This window comes from Nicotiana tabacum, chromosome 22, assembly GCF_000715075.1.
Source record: "Nicotiana tabacum cultivar K326 chromosome 22, ASM71507v2, whole genome shotgun sequence".
Classification (NCBI taxonomy): Eukaryota; Viridiplantae; Streptophyta; class Magnoliopsida; order Solanales; family Solanaceae; genus Nicotiana; species Nicotiana tabacum.
The window spans coordinates 6,148,958-6,173,125 of NC_134101.1; the positions used below are offsets into that span (position 1 = coordinate 6,148,958).

General features: G+C 40.6%; 1 pseudogene; it reads left to right on the forward strand.

The window, feature by feature from the left end:
• The window catches only part of LOC107808477 (tropinone reductase homolog At5g06060-like), a 40,962-nt pseudogene extending 17,941 nt beyond the window's left edge, over positions 1-23,021 (forward strand).
• The last annotated feature ends 1,147 nt before the right edge of the window (positions 23,022-24,168 follow it).

The window sequence follows — 24,168 nt, forward strand, 5'->3', positions numbered from 1 at the left end:
CCCACCGGGACCGGCAAAACACGGATCCGGACCCGTTTACCAAAACTGTTGGTCGAAATCAACTAAAATCAACCTTTAAGGCATAAATTCTTATTTTCATCAATTTGCAACATAAAAGCTTTCCGGAAATATGCTCGGACGGCACACGCAAATCGAGGAAGGTAAAAATGAGATTTTTAAGGCTTAAGAGCGCATATTCGAGTTCTACAACATAAGATGACCTTTTGGGTCATCACATTCTCCACCTCTAAAACAATCGTTCGTTCTCGAACGGACATAGAAAAGTACCTGGGTTGGTGAAAATGTGTGGATATCTCCTCCGCATATTAGACTCGGACTCCCAAGTAGCTGCCTCAATTAGCTGACCTCTCCACTGCACTTGAACTGAAGGGTAACTCTTTGATCTCAACTGGCGAACTTGCCGGGCTAAAATAGCCACCGGCTCCTCCTCGTGAGTCACATCCTTGTCCAACTGGACAGAGCTGAAATCTAACACATGGGACGGATCGCCGTGATACTTTCGAAGCATGGACACATGGAATACCGGATGAACAACTGCTAAACTAGGTGGCAACGCAAGCCTGTAAGCCATCTCTCCCACTCTCTCCAGAATCTCAAAAGGTCCGATATACCTAGGGCTCAACTTGCCCTTCTTTCCGAACCTCATTACACCCTTCATGGGTGATACCCGAAGTAACACTCTCTCTTCGACCATGAATGCAACATCACGAACTCTACGGTTGGCATAACTCTTCTGCCCGGACTGAGCTGTGCGAAGTCGATCCTCAATAATCTTGACTTTATCCAAGGCATCCTGTACTAAGTCTGTGCCCAACAACCGAGCCTCTCCCGGCTCGAACCACCCAACTGGCGACCGGCACCGCCTACCATATAATGCCTCATAGGGGGCCATCCGAATGCTCGACTGGTAGCTGTTGTTGTAGGCAAACTCTGCAAGGGGCAAAAACTGATCCCACGATCCTCCGAAGTCTAACACATGCACGGAGAATATCCTCCAAGATCTGAATAGTGCGGACTGCCCGTCCATCTGAGGATGGAATGTTGTGATCAACTTAACCCGCGTACCCAACTCACGCTGTACTGCCCTCCAGAAGTGCGAGGTGAACTGTGTACCTCAATCAGAAATGATAGACAGGGGCACCCCGTGAAGAAGGACGATCTCATGAATGTAAATCTCTACCAACCGCTCTAAGGAATAGGTAACTGCCATTGGAATGAAATGCGCCGACTTAGTCAACCTGTCCACAATGACCCAGACTACATCAAACTTCCTCTGAGTCCGTGGAAGTCCAACAACAAAATCCATAGTTATACGCTCCCACTTCCACTCAGGAATCTCCATCTTCTGAAGCAAACAACCAGGTCTCTGATGCTCGTACTTTACTTGCTGGCAATTTAGGCACCGAGCTACATAGGCAACTATGTCCTTCTTCATTCGCCTCAACAAAAAATATTGCCTCAAGTCCTGATACATCTTCATTCGCATCAACCAATAAAATACCGGGAACTGTGGGACTCCTTAAGAATCAACTCACAAAGTCCATCCACATTAGGCAAAAAATTACGACCCTGCATCCTCAAAACTCAATCATCTCCAACAGTAACCTGCTTGGTACCACCGTGCCGCACTGTGTCTCTAAGGACAAGTAAATGAGGATTGTCATCCTACCGATCTCTGATGCACTCGAACAAAGAAGATCGAGCAACTGTACAAGCTAGAACACGGCTGGGCTCAGAAACATCCAACCTTACGAACTGGTTGGCCAAGGCCTGAACATCCAATGCAAGCGGTCTCTCACCAACTGGAATATATGCAAGGCTACCCATACTGACTGACTTTCTACTCAAAGCATCGGCCACCACATTGGCCTTCCCGGGATGATACAATATGGTGATATCATAGTCTTTCAATAGCTCCAACCACCTTCTCTGCCTCAAATTGAGTTCCTTCTGCTTGAACAAATACTGCAAGCTCCGATGATCCGTGAATATAGTGCCTCCAAATCTTCAGCGCGTGAACAATGGCTGTCAGCTCTAGATCATGAACATGGTAATTATTCTCGTGAACCTTCAACTTCCGTGAAGCATATGCAATAATCTTGCCACCCTGCATTTATACCGCACCCAAACCAATACGGGATGCGTCATAATATACTGTATAGGGTCTTGAACCTGTGGGTAACACCAATACCGGTGCCGTAGTCAAAGCTGTCTTGAGCTTCTGAAAGCTCGCTTCACACTCGTCTGACCACCTGAACAGGGCACCCTTCTGGGTCAATCTAGTCAACGGGGCTGCTATGGATGAAAACCCCTCCACAAATCGACAGTAATATCCCGCCAAACCCAGGAAACTACGGATCTTTGTAGGTGAGGTAGGCCTAGGCCAGTTCTGAACTACCTCAATCTTCTTAGGATCCACCTAAATACCATCTGCTGATACAACGTGACCGAAGAAAGCAACTAAACTCAACCAAAACTCGTATTTTGAGAACTTAGCATATAACTGGTTGTCTTTTAGAGTCTAAAGAACGATCTGAAGGTGCTGCTCATACTCCTCTCGGTTGTGGGAGTAGATCAAGATATCATCAATAAACACAACCAAAAAGGAATCCAAGTAGGGTTTGAACACCCGGTTCATCAAATACATGAATGCTGCTGGGGCATTTGTCGGCCCAAATGACATCACTAAAAACTCATAATGCCCATACCGAGTCCGAAAAGCTGTCTTAGGAACATCAGATGCCCTAATCCTCAACTAATGGTAGCCAGATCTCAAATCAATCTTCAAAAACACCGGGGTACCCTGAAGCTGATCAAATAAATCATCAATTCTCGGCAATGGATACTTGTTCTTGATGGTGACTTTGTTTAACTGTCGATAATCTATACACATCCTCATCGATCCATCTTTCTTCTTCACAAATAACACAGGTGCACCCCAGGGCGAAACACTAGGTCAAATGAAGCCCTTATCAAGCAAATCTTGCAACTGCTCCTTCAATTCTTTCAACTCTGGCGGGGCCATATGGTATGGTGGAATGGAAATGGGCTGAGTGCCCGGAGCCAAATCAATACAGAAATCAATATCCCTGTCGGGTGGCATCCTCGACAGGTCTGCAGGAAACACCTCTGGAAACTCGCGAACAACCGGCACTGAATTCATGGAAGGAACCTCCGCACTAGAATCGCGAACATAAGCCGAATAAGCTAGACACCCCTTCTCAACCATATGATGAGCCTTCACATAAGAGATAACCTTGTTGGTAGAATGGCCAAGAGTCCATTTCCACTCTAATCGAGGCAATCCCTGCAAGGCTAAGGTCACTGTCTTAGCGTGACAATATAATATGGCATGATAAGGTGACAGCCAATCCATACGCAGTATGATATCCAAATCAACCATATCGAGATGTAGAAGATCTACACGAGTCTCAAGACTCCCAATGGTGACCACGCACGAACGATAAACACAATCTACAATAATAGTATCCCCCACTGGTGTGGACACATACACAGGAGCACTCAACGTATCACGGGGCATAACCAAATATGAAGCAAAATAGGATGGCACAAAGGAGTAAGCAGACCCCGAGTCAAATAGAACTGAAGCATCTCTACTGCAAACTGAAACAGTACCTGTGATAACAGCGTCAGATGACTCAGCCTCAGGCCTGGCTGGGAAGGCATAACATCGGGGCTGGGCCCCACCACTTTGAACTATGTCCCTTGGATGACCTCTAACTGGATGGTCTCCACCTCTAACGGCCTGACCTCCACCTCTAACAGTCTGGCCTCTACCTATGGATGCCTGACCCCTTCCTCTAGCTGGCTGAGCAGGTGGTGCAGCAACTGGTGCCAGAACTATGGCACGAGAACTCTGATGCAGTGAGCTGCCCGTTGCCCGAGTGCAAAATCTAGCAATGTGCCTCGGATCACCACAAGTATAACATAATCTCGGCTGCTGTGACTGCTGACCCTGAAACTGACCCTGTCGACCTGAATAACCACCCTGATAGCTCTGAAATAGAGGTGCACTAATAGGAGTGCATTGTAGGCTAGCTGGTCGAAATAATGCATCTGAGGCCATGACCACCTGAGGCACCATGGGATGCCTGGAGCACTGAATGAAACGGCCTGGGAGGATGGCCTCTACCAAAAGTACTCATGCCTCTAATGAGGCACCGCTGAACTCACCGGAATGATGAGGTCTCTTGTCAGACCCCTGACCTCCCTGAGTAAGAACCATTTCGACTCGTCTGGTAACATTAGCAGCCGCCTGAAAAGAAATCTCACTCCAGTCTCCTTAGCCATCTGCAATCTGATAGGCTGAGCAAGTCCATCAATAAACCTCATCACCCTCTCTCTCTCTCTCTCGGTGGGAAGTAGAAGAATAGCATGACGGGCTAAATCCACAAAACGGGTCTCATACTCAGTAACAGTCATACTGCCCTGCTGGAGACAATCAAACTGACTGCGACGCTCCTCTCTCAATGTGATAGGCATAAACTTCTCTATGAAGAGCTGAGAGAACTGGTCCCAAGTAAGAGCAGGCGACCCAGCTGGTCTAGTCAACAAGTAATCTCTCCACCATTTCTTGGTGGAACCAGTTATCTGAAATGTAGCAAAATCGACCCCATTGGTCTCCACTATACCCATATTTTGTAGGACCTCATGACAGTTGTCAAGATATTCCCGGGGGTCCTCTGAAGGAGCACCACTAAAGTGAATAGGAAAGAGCTTGGTAAACCTGTCCAATCTCCATAAAGCCTCAAAAGACATAGTTGGCCCATCTTCGACCTGTGCCATAATAACCGGCTGAACTAATCCAACTGGCTGAGCTGCCGGAGCCTGATACTGGGGAGCTATCTGCTCCGAGCAGTAGTGGTAGGAGTATGTGCTCCTTCTCCAGCCTGAGAGACTGCTGGTGCCATGGGAAATGTGCCAGTTTGGGACACACTCTACATAAGGCCCACTAAACGGACTAAAGCGTCCTAAAGTACTGGGGTAGCAATGAACCCCTCCGGAACCTGAGCTGGTCCGGCAGGAACAGTCTGGGTTGGAACCTCCTCGTCAAGCTCTATCTGAGGCTCCACTGCTGGGGCTGCTGCTCGGGCTCTAGGTTGAGCCCTGCCCCTACCTCGGCCTCGACCTCGACCTCTGCCCTACATAAGAGCTATCACTGGAGGCTCTGACTGCTGCTCAGATGAGGAAGCGGTACGTGTTCTCGCCATCTGCGAGAGAATAAGAGTAGAAGAGTTCAATCAGTATTTGAGAAAGCAAAATCGTACGATAGAGAAGAATAAAAGTGAAACTTGTTCCTAAACTTCATAACCTCTGGAAGATAAGCGCAGACATCTCCGTACCGATCCTCCAGACTCTACTAAGCTTGCTCGTGAATCGTGAGACCTAGGCAACCTAGTGCTCTGATACTAACTTGTCAGGACCCGAAATTTTCCACTGACAGGACCGTGATGACGCCAAACATTTCACTTGCTAGGAAAGCCAACGTTAGAGAATCATTAAACCAATTACTTATTCCCATTCAGTAATTAACAATAATTAACTAAGATGAAATATAATAAGTGCGAAATATCATAAAACTGTATTAATTACTACCACCCGGATTTGGAGTCACAATTCACGAGCATTCTAGAATTTTCTACAAGTAATAGTCTGAAAGAAATACAACTGTTTGAATGAAAGAAGCAGTAGGACAGAGAAGAAAAACGGGGACTTCAAGGTCTGTGAACGCCGACAGATCTACCTTGGGTCTCTGGACAGCTGTCCAATAGCCAAAATTTTTGATCAACCCGAGCCGGTACCAAAATCTGCACAGAAAGTGCAGAGTGCAGTATCAGTACAACCGACCCCATGTACTGGTAAGTGTCGAGCCTAACTTCGACGAAGTAGTGATAAGGCTAAGGCAAGACACATACAAGTCAACTTGTACAATTTAACAGTGTATATACCAATAAAAGAAATGAAGAACTAACCAGGAAATGTCGGGTGGGGAACATACTGAGGGGAATACAAGATAAAGAACTACAATAGAATGATCACCGGAGCAGAAAATATACCATGAATCAACAGGAATAGTGAATACAGTAAAGGAAAAATGCATGGCATCACCCTTCGTGCTTTTACTCTCAATCTCACCAATTAATCAATAGAAACGGCACGACATCACCCTTCGTGCATTAACTCTCATATTATGGCACAGCATCACCCTTCGTACTTTTACACTCACAATATGGCACGACATCACCCTTCGTGCATTAACACTCACAATATGGCACGACATCACCCTTCGTGCATTAACACTCACAATATGGCACGGCATCACCCTTCGTGCATTAACACTCACAATATGGCACGACATCACCCTTCGTGCATTAACACTCTCCCTTACCATAATGCAATGCATAAATAACAACAGGGAGATAGAATAACAAGTACAAACCTTACTTCAACATTTGGTTCCACAATATAAATCTCAACTTTTAAATAAATACTCAATTATCAACAGAAAATCCGTAAACATGATAATGACGATCAATTTAACAACACTAGTATAAACATGCAACAATTAGTCATAGGAATAGACAATATAAGAAAATAGAAGAAACATGGAAAACAGGTAAATTGGCGGCGCATAAGTACTCGTCACCTCACATATACACCGCTCACATGAATTTCACTTAGCAAATAATCTAAGGTTCCTAATTCCCTCAAGTCAGGGTTAGACACAACACTTACCTCGCTCTGAAGGCCACTTAATTCTCAATCACAACTTTTCCTTTGGAATTCACCTCCAAACCACTCGTATCTATTCAAAAATGACTCAATAATATCAAATATTTCAAAAGAAATCAATTAAATTTCCCAAATTTTCCTCCAAAAAGTCGAAAAATCGACTCCGGGCCTGCTTGGTCAAAACCCGAGGTTCGGACCAAAAATTCATTTACCCATTCACCCCTGAGTCCGAGTATGTAATTAGTTCCGGAATTCGACCTCAAATCGAGGTCTAAATCCCCAAATTTGTAAAATTCCTAATTCCCCCAAAATCCCTAATTTCTACCCTTAAAGAACAAGATTAAAGACTAGGAATTCAATAAATGATGATGGAAATTGAAGAAAACAAGTTAGAAACTGCAAACCTATGATTGCATGTCTAAATCGTTCTTTAAAAATCGCCCTAGGTCAAGTTCTATGGAATAAAATATGAAATTTTGAACAAATCCCTGTTCTGAAGTCTGTTTTAAAACACTAGACAGGCCTTCATGGCGTTCGTGAGAGGCCTGTCGCGATCGCGATGCATTACGGCCTAAGGCCTTCGCGTTCGCGAGTCTTTCTATGCATTCGCATAAGGCAGATCCCCCCCAAGCCTTCGCGTTCGCGACCCAGTGGACACGTTCGCGTAGAAGAACATGACCCCCTCCCCCAGGTCCCTTAACCTATCGCGTTCGCGAAGGGTACCACCCCCAATGCTTCACGTTCGCGAACAGTCCTTCACGTTCGCGAAGAAGAAATTACCTCCCAGCCTAGTTTACACTTCGCAATCGTGAGAGTTGCTTTGCGATCGCGAGAGTTGAAATACCTGTGCACCAGCAATAGCAAAACAATAGAAATTCTAAGTCCGGAACATCCCGTAGCCTATCCGAAACTCACCTGAGCCCTCCGAGCTTCAAACCAAACATGCACACAAGTCTAAAAACATCATACGGACCTGCTCGCACGATCAAATCGCCAAAATAACACCTAGAACTCCGAATTTAGCACCAAATCAAATGAAATTCTCAAGAATACTTTATAATTTCTATTTTCTCAACTGGACGTCCGAATCACGTCAAATCAACACTGTTTCTCACCAAATTTCACAGACAAGTCTTAAATATCATAATGAACTTGTACCGGGCTCTGGAACCAAAATACGGACCCGGTACTAACAATGCCAAACATCAATCAATTCTTAAAAATAAATAATTTTTAGAATTTTATTTTTTTCCAAAAATTCATAACTCAATCTAGGGGCCTCTGAATTTGATTCCGGGCATACGCCCAGGTCCCATAATTTGATATGGACCCACCGAGACCGTCAAAATATGGATACAGGCAGGTTTACCAAAAATGTTCACCAAAGTCAACTAAAATCAACTTTTAAGGTATAAATTCTTATTTTCATCAATTTGCAACATAAAAGCTTTCCGGAAACATGCCCGGACTGCGCACACAAATCGAGGAGGGTAAAAATGGGTTTTTTAAGGCTTAAGAGCACAGATTTGAGTTCTAAAATATATGATGACCTTTTGGGTCATCATAGATACCAACTGTCACGACCCGAAAATCCCACCTTCGAACCGGGATGGCGTTTAACATTTCACTTGCTAGGAAAGCCAACATTAGAATAATATTATTAATTTTTAAAATAATTTTTAAATTTATTAATAACAAAGAACAATTGCGAAAGTAAATTCTGAAATATAGTGAATAATTCATAAAATCAACGGTGTCTAAATACCATCCTAGGATTGGTGTCACAAGTGCACGAGCTTCTAGAATAAATACAAATAAAGGACTGAATAAATTAAAGATGTTTGAAAACAAATGCACAACTAAAGTAAAATAGACGAGAACTTCAGAACCGCGGACGCTGTGCAGTTATACCTCAACTCTCCTCCGAGTAGCTGAAATCCGAGCAAGTCTATGGTGCGCCGCTGGGACCAACTCCGAAATTTGCACAAGAAGTGCAGAGTGTATTATCAGTACAACCGACCCCATGTACTGCTAAGTGCTGAGCCTAACCTCGACGAAGTAGTGACGAGGCTAAGGCGGGTCACTTACATTAACCTGTACGCAATATTAGTAACAACAAATAATAGAAATAAATCGGTTAACTCATTTATAATAATTAAAGCCAACTCAGCAGTCATAACCAATTATCATTTCCATCAATTCTGTTGCAGCGTGAAACCCGCTCTCACAATATATTCACATTCAATTCTGTTGCAACGTGCAACCCACTCTCATAATATATTCATTTTCAATCCTCTCATATAATTATTTTTAATCAAGTATATATATTGACTTTTGATAAGTTTATTGCGGCATGCAATCCGATCCCCTAAATATTGACTTTTAATAAGTCTATTGTGGCGTGCAATCCGATCCCCCAAATATTGACTTTTAATAAGTCTATTGCGGCGTGCAACCCGATCCTCCAATATGGACTTTTTAATAAGTCTGTTGCTGCGTGCAACCTGATCCTCCAATATATCCATTTCAATCAATTCTGTTGCGGCGTGCAACCCGATCCTCCAATATATCCATTTATCAATTTTTATAGAAGAAATTTCCCCAATAAATACAACAATTATTATAAAATTATAAGACAACATGCATAATATAGTCATGATTTAATTATGAAACAAATAATGACAAATATAAATTATTATGGAAATCAGGGAGAAAATAGGCAGTTTAATATTTAACATGCTAAATGTCAAATAACAATTAAGACACATAATTCAAATAGCATGTAACAATTAATGCAGGAATTCAAGAATTAATATTTGACAAAGAATAGGAGAGAAACAATTATTATAATAATTAATTCATGATTTAAAATAATTTATGATTTTTCAAGTAAATATGCAAACAATTAATTTAACGACGTATAGACACTCGTCACCTCACCTATACGTCGTTCACATGCATTTCACATAACAAATAGTTTAAGGGTTCTATTCCCTCAAGTCAAGGTTAACCACGATACTTACCTCGCTTTGCAAATTCCAATCAATTATTCGACCACAAATTTTCCTTTTAAATTTGTCTCCAAAAGCTTCAAATCTATTCATAAACAATTCAATAACTCTATACGAATCATATGAATTAATTTTATATGAATTAATTATTCGGCAGTGGGACCCACGTCTCAAATCTCGGAAAAGCTTACGAAATCCGAACACCTGTTCCGAAACGAGTCGAACCATACAGAATTTATCAAATTCCGATATCAAATGGATCTTCAAATCTTAAATTTTCATTTTTGGAAGATTTTATAAAAAATATAATTTCTTCCATCTAAATCCGAAATTGTCACGACCCAAAATCTAACTAGTCCTGATGGCACCTAACCCATCCCGTTAGGTAAGCTAATTTCCAACTAACCAATTTTAATAATAATTATTAAAGTAATTTAAGTGAATAAAGATCCTGATCTTATACAATCCTCAAGAACTGGTAGTACAAATCATGAGCATCTATGAATAGAGTATACAAAGCGAAAATGAAATAAATACATAGTCTATTTGAATAATACATAAACAGAGCTTTTATAAATCTAAGGCTACCTTGAACAAGAGGCAACTTCAACAGGAACACAGGTACATCTTCAAATCCCGCAACCATCGAGCACAGCAACAACAGCAGCCAACATCTGCACGCAATGTGCAGAAGTGTAGTATCAGTACAACCGACCCCATGTACTGAGTAAGTAACAAACCTAGCTGTAGGTTAAAAGTAGTGACGAGCTTCCACCAAGGTCGGGTACAAAACCAATAGTCCACAACAATCCATAACAACATAAAGCAAATAATACCAGAAGTAACTCAGGGATAAAATACTCAGCCAAATAATGATTTCAAAAATTAAATAGTAGTTCTTTCTTTCAGATACATCAGTGAAAACCCAAATCGTTTGCCGAAGTTTCCAATAATATGAATAGTTTGAAAAACAATAAATTTCTCCAAAAATCTTTTCAATAATAAATAGGATGTTTCATTTTTCCTTCCGGATAACCCGTATAAAACAAATGCATCACTGTGCCCATCTGTCAAAATGTGTGAGAAATCATGAATGATGTAATGTTATACATCATGAGAAAAAATATATCTCTATGCCTGTATGTCATGTGTGCATGCCAATGCGATGCAACTCAGTAAAAAAAATAAATCATAAACAGCCCCTCGGGCAGAACATCACTCATATACAGCCCCTCGGGCAAACCTCACAGTCAGTCGTCCCACTCAGGTATACCTCACAATCACTCTTGCCACTCGGGCATACCTCACAATCACTCATGCCTCCCAGTCACTCAGCACTCGGCACTTGCACTCAGTAGGTACCTGCGCTCACTGGGGGTGTGTACACACTTTGGAGGGGGTCCTTCAGCCCAAGTGCTATAATCTACACGGACAACTCATGTGCTGCACGGACAACTCACGTGCTATAGTATTAAAGTATGCTGCAGGCGGGAAGCCACGATCCAAACTCATCCTCACAATCAGGCCCTCGGCCGATATCAAACATGCTACGGTGTGCAACCCGATCCTATAAATATGCAACATGCTGCGGCGTGCAGCCAGATCCCATAAATATCCTCACAAATCAGGCCCTCGGCCTCACTTAGTCATCAATCTCTCTAGTCTCTAGGGCTCACAATGTCATGAAAAATAGCCCAAAAATGATGATATGATGTATCAATAAATAACAACAGAGACTGAGATATGATATGCAAATGAAATGAATATGACTAAGTATGAATTTTTAATTTAACACAATAATTCACGGCAATATAACCTCTGTGGATCCCAATAATACTGGCACATAGCATCAACATTAATATGCTTTTTAGCTCAATTTCTTTAATACATAAAACCGCATGGAAAATGCCAAGATTATTTAACTATAAAATTCCACAGAAACAATTATGTCACAATTTCTATAGTGCAAACCTACACGTCCGTCACCTAGCATGTGCGTCACCTCCCAACAATTCACAAAATAAAACATATATTCAGGGTTCATACCTCAATTCCAATATTAGAAGAGTTACTTACCTTGAATAGGCCAAATCCAATGTCGAGCAAGCTAAGCAATGCTCCAGAAATTCCATTCTGTGCGTAACAACTTCCAAACGGCTCGAATCTAGTCACAATAATTTGATTCAACCCACAAAAATTATAGGACTTAATTCCAAATCAAAATACTAATATTTTCCATAAAATCTGAAATTACGCCCCAAAAATTACCTGTGGGGCCCACGTCTCGAAATCCAATGAAACTCACAAAATACGATAACCCATCCAATTACAAGTTCAACCATACTAATTTCACTCAAATCCGACTCCAAATCAGTATTCAAACATGAAATTTTCATTTTATGACATTATAGAAATTTCCTTCTATTTCTCTTGAAGATTCAATAATCTTACACCAAAAATGAAGATTAATTCATGGAATATAATCACAAGGGAGTTAAGAACACTTACCCCAAGTTGTGTGGAAACTTTCCTCTCCACAATTGCCCAACCCGAGCTCCAAAATCCAAAAATTGGTGAAAATGTTGAACCCTCGAATTTAAGGTTCTGCCCAGCGATTTTCGCATCTGCGGACAAGATTTGCGCACCTGCGCATCCGCTTGTGCGAGCAAAATGTTGCATTTGCGGACTCCACTCGCTTGCCTAGTTTCCGCTTCTGCGCCCATCCGTCCGCATCTGCGCTCACGCAGATGCGGACTTTTCCCTCGCACCTGCGACCAATGCCTCTCAGCCCTCTACCTGCATCTGCGCTCCTTCTCACGTAGGTGCGATTGCGCAACTGCGAAGCTCCTTCCGCACCTGCATGCCTCGCTTCAGCGCACCCCTTCTTGCACTTGCGAGCTCGCACCTATGACTACTTTTTTGCAGGTGCGATTACACCAGAAGGCTTCAGTTCCAACAGTCTTCCAAATTCAAATATCAATCCGTTAACCATCCAAAACTCACCCGAGGCCCTCGGGTCCCCGTCCAAACATACCAACAAGTTCCATAACATAACACGGACTTACTCGAGGCCTCAAATCATACCTAACAACCTCAAAAATACAAACTACACACGGATTCAAGCCTAATAAGTTTCCAAATTTCCAAATACTACAAACGACGCAGAAACCTATCAAATCACGTCCGATTGACCTCAAATTTTGCACACAAGTCACATTTCACACTAGAGACCTATTCAAATTTCCAAAATCGGATTCCGACCCCGATATCAAAAAGTCAAACCCTCGGTCAAACTTTTCAAAAATTCAACTTTCTGTAATTCAAGCCAAATTCCACTACGGACCTCCAAATACTTTTCCATACACGCTCCAAAGTCCAAAATCATCATACGGAGCTATTGGAATTATCAACATTCAAATCCCAAGTCGTTTACACATAAGTCCACATCCAGTCACTATTTTAACTTAAGCTTTAAACCTTGGAACTAAGTATTCCAATTCCTTCCAAAACCTTACTGGACCCGAACCAATTACCCCGGCAATTCACACAACAACTTTAAAGTACAATTTGAGAAGTAAATGGGGAAACGGGGTTCTAATACTCGAAACGACCGGGCGGGTCGTTACATTCTCCTCCACTTCAATATGCGTTCGTCCTCGAACATGCCAAGAGTTGTTTCCAAGCCATCAAATCACTGTTCCATCTTACCACACACGTACCCGGGGGTGAACCCACGTCACCCTATCCCACATAAGGCTTGATTACACAATGCAACTGAAATCATTAATTTAGCCTTAGCCCATAAACCTTGGAGTTTAATTTCCAACCTTTAAAATTTATTTCAAGACACAAATCTTACATTTACACACCGTATAAGTACGAACAAGTTGCATCGAGATATAACTATTACCACGGATATAATCAACCAACATATTACACAACTCGCATGCTCGTAGCACCATTCCTGATCGCAGTGACTACTCCAAAACCAATCGCATACTAGTATTAAACCCATATCGAACCAAACCTCATCCCAAAACCTTCGTACACTGTTGATAATAAAAGAAACACGCAAAATTTCATGACCATTTACCAGATCAACAAGTCACGGAGCTCTCTTGTCCCAACCAGAACCATAATCGCTTTTTGAGCTGACTTTCAATATTATACTCCCGAATATACCGAAATTAAACTTGATAGTACCCATTCTAGGTCCAATGACCTTATATTACTAAACATAACTGTTCCACAGACATACCGCACCAATATAACTCGGAGCCACAACTCGTGCCATCCGTGCACCAATACGCAAAAATTCAAATGTATCTAGTCATGGAAAATGACTCAAATGAGAGAACTGCCCCGCCAGATTAACAAGTACCTCCACAACGAAACGCTGAAAATTCATCATACACCGTAGAACCATCACCCGATTCTAACACGAGGTTCATGTTATGTACTCCGAGCCACCCTGCTCCGAATTAATAATGACGGAGAGGCAAATGACAAAAATACTACACAAAACCTGAAAGGACATAACTATTAAGCTATCGATCATGCAATACCCAAATACTCATCACACTCAAATTTCGCTATAAAGCTCAAATAGAACCGCACCATCTATGCACATAACCAATGAATCACAACTCCTCGTAGCATAAAGGAGTAACTCACAGATCATTTGAGAACACGAATAAGTTCAACATCAATCGAATGACACATCCCTTAATAATAGCAGTATGGAGCCAACCATTCCAGCTCGGTGTAGAATACACATCTTAATTGGGCCTGCCTATGGACCCCCAAATCAACTCGGGTTACCCAAAAATAGATAAAAATCCCTCCGAAAATCCATAATGACTGAATCATATCACATTTCATCATCAGGGTAGCTCCGGCCACAACTTCACAGTCCACAACCATGAAACAATCTGCTCCTGGGAACTCCCAATCTCCAAATCCATAGAACACGCGAACCACCATATTTGATTCCATCTCCACCGCCCGAATGCCTAACACCTCTCTCATACATGATCATCCCACGAAAAATACTTTGACAGTTCTTTCGTACCACTTGACAAAATTTGAATATCAGCAGTCTATCAACCATGTGAGTACCGCAATACTAATTTATACATCCGTAAGTCAAAATACAATGCGCCTTATGAAGTCCGCCCCTTTCTCATACAACACCAAGTAGTAATAGTATTCATCTTGTTATTTGAAACTGTCCATGTTGTCCAACATTCGTTACCTTCTCTTCAAGACTGTACTGCCACCTTGTACATGAAAATCTAGCTTTCGTACAACACATAACATCTATCTTGCCATCATGTGAAAAGCACAAGAATCTTATTATCAACTTTGAGTCACCAATAATTTACATACCATTTTTATTAGAAACCTTTCTCTTGCTTCTTTCCAGGACGAAATCACTATACACAACATGTTCTCCACACCGGTAGAAACCATCAAGAATACTTTGGAATCCATTTGCACATAATCAATCCCTTAAAACTAAATTCCTCTAACTCGACCATGCCACGTAGGTCGCCAAGTCCATGTGTATTGCCACAAAGCACCTGTAGAAAACCCCCACATCATAAGCAACCAAAGAACCGATCATATCCATTACGATACTGATCCAACCTACTACCCAGTTGTCCTATTTTCTCCGAGTTCCTTCCGAATTTGTCTTCAGATTGATACTTCTTCTTGCTAAAATACCATGATATTTAACCACAACTTACCCTACAAACCTTAGCATAGAATCACAATGCCGTACAGCCCATAAGCAACTGTATTCTTCTTAAGCACCTTCAAAAATACCACAACTATAACACTCACTCTGAGAATACCTTATGTGAATTTAAAAATTTTCTTCTTACCTTCCTTATACAAAAATGTAGAATCCATAGTCATATAGAATTTCCGCAAGTCCAGACACCATCAAACGTAAATCTCAGATTTTATCCATACACAAGTCCGGAAACATTCTCAATTGCTATATATAATTCTCAAACCCACTGGAATTTTCTCGGGAGTCACCCACTTTGCTCAAATCTAATTGCACCGCCCAAATGGGCCAAAAGACACGTGCCCCATTAGCACCACAAAACTCAAAGAAGTCACTCTACTTTAACACCACATATCAAATTCATACTCTGTATTCACTACATCATTCACCAATAACAACTCACTCATCCCACGAATTTCATTTACTCATACGTGCAATATAATCCTTACCAGGAATTTCATTATTCGAGTCATCCTCGATCTCAACTTCTGCAAGTCATAGCTAACCCACAAGTATGCTTGAGGCCAAAACTAAAATTTAATATAAAACCATGAAATTAAGCCGTCTGCAGCAGACTCCCCCACTTGGCTCAAAGCCATAAATCATTTCATTCAATAAATCACAACACCCATACCGTATTACTGCCATGATACTACAGTGAGTTCAACGAAAATGTTTCTCAAGCTCATGCAACACCAACCATAAAATACCTCAATCATCCGCTAAGCATGCGTTTATTTCTCTTGACAGTCAATTCAACTTTCTCAACAAGATTCAAATTCAAATCTCAATACATACCCTCCACTGGTAGAAAAGAAACTCTCCACTCAACATTATAAGGAACACACCTACATAATTACTCTACAGGAGATAACCCACCTGCTCAGCATTAAATTGGCATCTTGTTATACCCTTTCGCAACCATAATTATTATGCAATCACTTAATCTTTCTGAGTCCAAACTCATTAACAAGACATGAGAATTTAATTTGTCCCACAATTTAACAACGTGAAAGATCCCTCAACACACTTATAGCTCGAGACTATAAGTCGCATCTGGACACATTCTGTAGTCACATCATGCTCATCAAATAGCTATTCAACCGTTCATCAAGCCATAAATTCCACTCATAGGGACACTATGGGACATATGAGTCCAAATGTATAAGTTCACACAACTGAAGCTACCAAACCAAAGTTGTGGTCTAAATCTGGCCTCAAGTCCTCCAGACTGGCCCATCACCAGAACACAGAATACACATCTCCAACATCGTTCATGGAATCACAAGCCTGCGATGCACAGCTGATACTGAGCACTCATGTGCGCATACGAATACGTGGAAGGAATTCAAAGAGTTTATGTCTCAAGCTGAATCAATCTCGCACGATAAGGAAAGAAAGATGGGAAGTATATATCCTAAATGCCCTGTAGCCTCTCGAAGATAAGTATAGACGTCATCATACCGATCCGCAAGACTCTACTAGACACTTGCTCATGACTTGTAGAACCTATGAACCTAGAGCTCCGATACCACCTTGTCACGACCCAAAATCCAACTAGTCATGATGGCACCTAACCCATCCCGTTAGGTAAGCCAATTTCTAACTAACCAATTTCAATAATAATTATTAAAGCAATTTAAGTGAACAAAGTTCCTAATCTTATACAATCCCAAAGAAATGGTAGTACAAATCATGAGCTTCTAAGAATAGAGTATACAAAGTGGAAATGAAATAAATACATAGTTTGTTTGAATAATACATAAATAGAGCTTATATAAATCTAAGGCTACCATGAACAAGAGGCAGCTACAACAGGAACGCAGGTACATTTCAAATCCCGCGACCATTGAGCACAGCAACAACAACAGCCAACATCTGCACGCAATGTGCAGAAGTGTAGTATCAGTACAACCGACCCCATGTACGGAGTAAGTAACAAACCTAGCCGTAGGTTGAAAGTAGTGACGAGCTTCCACCAAGGTCGGGTACCAAACCAGTAGTCCACAACAATCCATAACAACATAAAGCAAATAATACCAGAAGTAACTCAGGGATAAAATACTCAGCCAAATAATAATTTCAAAAAATAAATAGTAGTTCTTTCTTTCAAATACATCAGTGAAAACCTAAATTGTTTGCCGAAGTTGCCAATAATATGAATAGTTTGAAAAACAATAAATTTCTCCAAAAATCTTTTCAATAATAAATAGAATGTTTCATTTTTCCTTCCGGATAACCCGTATAAAACAAATGCATCACTATGCCCATCTGTCAAAATGTGTGAGAAATCATGAATAATTTGATGTTGTACAGCATGAGGAAAAATACATCTTTATGCCTGTATGTCATGTGTGCATGCCAATGCGATACAACTCAGTGAAAAAAAAATCATAAACAGCCCCTCGGGCAGAACATCACTCATTTACAGCCCCTCGAGCAAACCTCACAGTCACTCGTGCCACTCGGGCATACCTCATAATCACTTTTGCTACTCGGGCATACCTCACAATCACTCTTGCCACTCGGGCATACATCACAATCACTCATGCCTCCCAGTCACTCAGCACTCGACACTCGCACTCAATAGGTACCAGCGCTCACTGGGGGTGTGTACAGACTCCGGAGGGGCTCCTTCAGCCCAAGTGCTATAATCTGCACGGACAACTCACATACTGCACGGACAACTCACGTGCTTTAGTAATAAAGTATGTTGTAGGCGGGCAGCCCCGATCCACACTCATCCTCACAATCAGGCCCTCGACCGATATCAAACATGCTGCGGCGTGCAGCCCGATCCCATAAATATCCTCAAAAATCAGGCCCTCGGCCTCACTCAGTCATAAACCTCTCAAGCCACTCTGGCATTTCAAAAAAACAGGGTGCTCAGCCCAAAACAACATTTATATGCATCAAAATAGAGTCATAAAATTGAGTTATGTAGTAAACAATAAATAACAACAGAGACTGAGATATGATATGCAAATGAAATGAATATGACTAAATATGAATTTTCAATTTAACACAATAATTCACAGCAATATGACCTCTGTGGGTCCCAATAATACTGGCACATTGCCTCAACATAATTTTTAATATGCTTTTCAGCTCAATTTCTGTAACACATAAAATCGCATGGAAAATGCCAAGATTATTTAACTATAAAATTCCACATAAACAATTATGTCACAATTTCTATAGTGCATGCCCACACGCCCGTCACCTAGCATGTGCGTCACCTCCCAATAATTCACAAAAAAAACAAACATATATTCAGGGTTCATACCCTCTATTCCAAGATTAGAAGAGTTACTTACCTCGAACAGGCCAAATCCAATGTCGAGCATGCTAAGCAATGCTCCCAAAATTTCATTCTACGCATAACAACTTCCAAACGGCTCGAATCTAGTCACAATAATTTGATTCAGCCCACAAAAATTATAGGACTTAATTCCATATCAAAATACTAATATTATCTATAAAATCCGAAATTACGCCCTAAAAATCACCTGTGGGGCCCGCATCTCAAAATCTGACGAAACTCACAAAATACGACAACCCATCCAATTACAAGTTCAACCATACTAATTTCACTCAAATCCAACTCCAAATCGGTATTCAAACTTGAAAAATTCATTTTGTGACATTTTATAAATTTCCTTCTATTTCTCTTGAAGATTCAATAATCTTACACCAAAAATGAAGATTAATTCATGTAATATAATCACAAGGTAGTTAAGAACACTTACCCCAAGTTGTGTGAAAAATTTCCTCTCCAAAATTGCCCAACCCGAGCACCAAAATCCGAAAATGGGTGAAAATGTTGAACCCTCGAATTTAAGGTTCTGCCCCAGCGATTTTCGCATTTGCGCATCTGCTTGTGCGAGCAAAATGTCGCATTTGCGGACTCCACTCGCCTACCGAGTTTCCGCTTCTGCGCCTATCCGTCCGCATTTGCGCTCACGCAAGTGCGGAATATTCCCTCGAACCTGCGACCAATGCCTCTCAGCCCTCTGCCCGCATCTGCGCTCCTTCTCGCGCAAGTGCGATTGTGCAACTGTGAAGCTCCTTCCGCACCTGTGCACCTCGCTTTAGCGCACTCCTGCTCGCACCTGCGACTACTTTTCCGCAGGTGCGATTACACCAGAAGGCTTCAGTTCCAGCAGTCTTCCAAATTCAAAAATCTATCCGTTAAGCATCAGAAACTCACCCGAGGCCCTCAGATCCCCGTCCGAACATACCAAAAAGTTTCATAACATAACACGGACCTACTCGAGACCTCAAATCATACGTAACAACCTCAAAAATACGAACTACACATGGATTCAAGCCTAATAAATTTCCAAATACTACAAACCACGCCGAAACCTATCAAATCACGTCCGATTGACCTCAAATTTTGCACACAAGTCACATTTCACACTAAAGACCTATTCAAATTTCTGGAATCGAATTCCGACCCCGATATCAAAAAGTCAAATCCCCAGTCAAACTTTCCAAAAATTCAACTTTCGACAATTCAAGCCAAATTCCACGACGGACCTCTAAATAATTTTTCGGACACGCTCCTAAGTCCAAAATTACCATACGGAGCTATTGGAATCATCAAAATTCGAATCCAAGGTCGTTTTCATATAAGTCCACATCCGGTCACTATTTTAACTTAAGCTTTAAACATTGGAACTAAGTGTTCCAATTCCTTCCAAAACCTCACTGGACCCGAACCAATTACCTCGGCAACTCACACAACAATTGTAAACTACAATTTGAGAAGTAAATGGGGAAACGGGGTTGTAATACTCAAAATGACCGGCCGGGTCATTACAGAAATAAATGATGAATATAGACTTAGATTTATGAAATACAATTACTATATGATAAAGAACACTTACCCAGTTCGAAATGATGAAAAACTCCTTTGCAATCGCCCCTAAACCGAGTTCTAATTGAGGGTTTGTGAAAAATAGGAAAGATCCCATTTTGGTTCTGTTTTAAGTCACAGGCGTCAGGCCTTCTTCGCATTCGCGAAGGGCTTGTCGCGTTCGCGATGAGTAGTAGCCCGCGGCTTTCACGTTCACGAGTCCTCCTTCGCGTTCGTGAAGGATTATTCCCCCTGGCCTTCGTGTTCGCGTGCCAGTGCTCGCGCTCGCGTAGAAGGGAGACTGACCCCTCCCCCAGGCCTCTAAATCTTCGCGTTAGCGAAGAAGGGAAATTCAGCCAGCCCAGTTTGCTCTTCGCGTTCGCGAGAGTACATTCGCGAACGCGATGAAGAAAATACCAGAAGCTTGTAGTTGCAAAAAACCAGATTTTTCTAAGTTCAAAATCATCTTGTATCCTATCCGAAACTCACCCGAGCCCTCGGGGCTCCAAACCAAACGTGCACACAAGTCCAAAAACCTCATACGAACTTGTTCGTGCGATCAAATTGCCAAAATAACACCTAGAACTACGAATCGGACACCAAATCAAAGGAAGTTTTCAAGAAAACTTTAAAACTTATATTTTCACAACCGGACTTCCGAATCACGTCAAATCAACTCTGATTCTCACCAAATTCGGCAGACAAGTCATATATATGATAGTGGACCTATACCGGGCTCCGGAACCAAAATACGTACCCGGGGTCAATAAATACAACATCAGTAATTTCTTAAAAATCATTAAGCTTTCAAGCTTTTAATTTTTCATCAAAATTCCATATCTCGGGTTAGGGACTTCGGAATTCAATTCCGGGCATACGCCTAAGTCCCAAATCATGATTTGGACCTACCGGAATTGTCAAAACACTGATCCGGGTTCGTTTGTTCAAAATATTAACCAAAGTCAACTCAGTTGAGTTTTAAAGCTCTATTTCACATTTTAATCCATTTTTCAGATAAAAACTTTTCGGAAAATTATACGGATTGCGCATGCAAGTCAAGGAATGATAAATGGTACTTTTCGAGGTCTTAGAATACAGAATTACTTATTAAATTTAAAGATGACATTTTGGGTCATCACATGTATTAATACATATATTTAGTAAAATATTCCGACGAACATGCATCCGCCCTTGTGCATCATACCTCCTTTGAGAAGCCCTTAAACAAAAGGCTTATGAGCGATGTGGCCCTTCTACGGACCCTGTGTGAACGCGGAATGTTTCGTACACTGGCTGCTTTTTTGTTGGTTAAAAGTATAATATATTTTACTTATTTACCAAGTTTATCTTCGAACTGTAGGTTAATAATGTTGGAACAAACATTCACAAGGTCGCTGTCGAATATATTGCCAAAGATTATGCCCACATATTTCCTACAAATTTTGAATCTTCATTCCATCTCTGTCAAATTGCTCATCCTCTTTTGAAAGCATCTGGAGCTGGAATTGTTGTTTTCAATTCCTCTATTTCTAGTGTGCACGTGTCCGGTACTTCCATTTACGGACCAACAGAAGGTGATATCCACTCATTTCTATCCATTAAAACACTGAACAAATCAATGTCGCACTAAAGAATAACTTTGTTTCTTCTTATTAACTAATTGCAGCAGCAATGAATTAGCTTACTCGACATTTGGCTTGTGAATGGGCTAAAGATGGTATTCTGGTTAATGGCGTTGCGCCCTGGTTCATAAATACGCCACTCGTGGAACATGTATTATTCTCTCGTGCATTTTATTAAGGATTTCACTTGTATACATCGATCACAGTATAATTTTCTTATACATTTTCCATGTATTTTAGCCAATCGTGACAGGGTTATTAACTTCATTTTTACTTTGTTAAATTAAGAGAATATTTTGATAAGCTTAAAATTAAAACTAGTCGAACCAACTTTTAAGATTACTATACACTGTTTCATGTTATTATAAGGCTATCATGAACTGATGGTGTAAAAACTTGTATATTGTCTCCGTAAAAAGTTTTAAACTTATACGTTACCCGTGCAATTTTTTCACCATCTCTCCAATTTAACACGTTGCAGAAGTGGAGCTTTGAAGCGACGGTAAAGTTGTCTCCGTGTGACCTTATAGGTTAAGGATTTAAGCAATAGAATCAGCCACTGATACTTTTGTATTAGGGTAGGTATGATGGCTACATCACACCACCTTAGGGTGCGACCTTCCCCGGAGCCTACGTGAACACGAGGTGCTTTGTACACAATATTGATTTTATTTTAAAACTGTCGTGTATAAAAGTTAAATAATAAAATGCGTGATAACCTGATTTTGAATCAATGATGAATTTGATGGCTTTATTAACAGTTGGTCAAGGATAAAACATTTTTAGACGGATTAATGTCAAGAACTCCTCTTAAGCGACCAGGAGAAGTTGAAGAAGTTTCATCTCTGGTGGCTTATCTTTGTCTTCTTGCTGCTTCCTACATCACTGGACAGGTTATAGTTGTTGACGGAGGCTTCACGGTCAGTGGGTTCCAATTCCAACGGCCAAAATATTAATTAGTTCTTATTTGAAAATTAATGGTGGTAGAGTTTCTACCTTAGTAGTACCTTTGTAATAATGCTGTATTTGCTCATGTTCCGTGTTTAGTTTCTCAAGTGTGTTAATTCCAGTTAAAAGCATATTACCCGCTTGTTCTATAGAAAACTAAGTGCCTATCAATTGGTTCCAAGAAAGCAGTCGGGGTTTAACGAGAATTTCATTCCAATCTCGCTATTTCATCCTTGTGTCTTGTGCAATAGACAAATTGTTTGAATGCATATGGGTTGCTATTATTTTATTTTGAATAAAATATGTATTCATATAAGTTAAACTACTGAGATAGTTTGTAACTTGAATTTAAAATTTCGTATAAGATACGAGTGTAATCTTATAATAGGTTATTAGATCATACAATTATTTTAATTGTTATTAGTTTATGAGATATTAATTAATAATAATGTTCTAGCATGAATTATTTTTTGTGATATATAAGATAAATATGTTAGAAGTATGTTGAATTTCATTTTTATGTCACGTTCTTGTTCTTTATATGATTTTGAATTATTATTACATGTGATGTAAATTAATTTAGGATAAAGCATGTATACAACTTGAACAAATTCATGTTCTATAAAAGATCAGATCATCATGCTATTAAAAGTTATTTTAGTAACAATTCCTTCTTGCTAAAATTTGAGTTCTTACTAATAAAATATAAGATATTTTATTATAGAGCTATCCATCAAAATAAATTTTTTTTATTTATTTCTTGTTTTTAAGGAACGGCCTGACAACCAGGAGACTTACAGTTTGAGAATATGTTTAAAATATTTATTGTATTAGGTTCATGGATTGGAAGAATTATTTAATTTTACACTAGACACCTGAACTACTCGGGGAATATAAAATTTAATAAGTTCTTTGCTATCATGATGGTTGAACTCAACTATGCCACTAAGATCGACCTGATTACCAGGGGATTATTTGACATAGAGCTATTTAAGGAAATTGTATAGGGATACAATTGATAAAAGTACCTACATTTAAAATATATGTAAGAAACGACTTGACTTCCAAGGAGCTTATACATATTGTTGAAGGATTCTTTTACTCCACTAACAGAAATAAAGATTTCTTAAACTATAATGAAGGTAAATAGTTTAA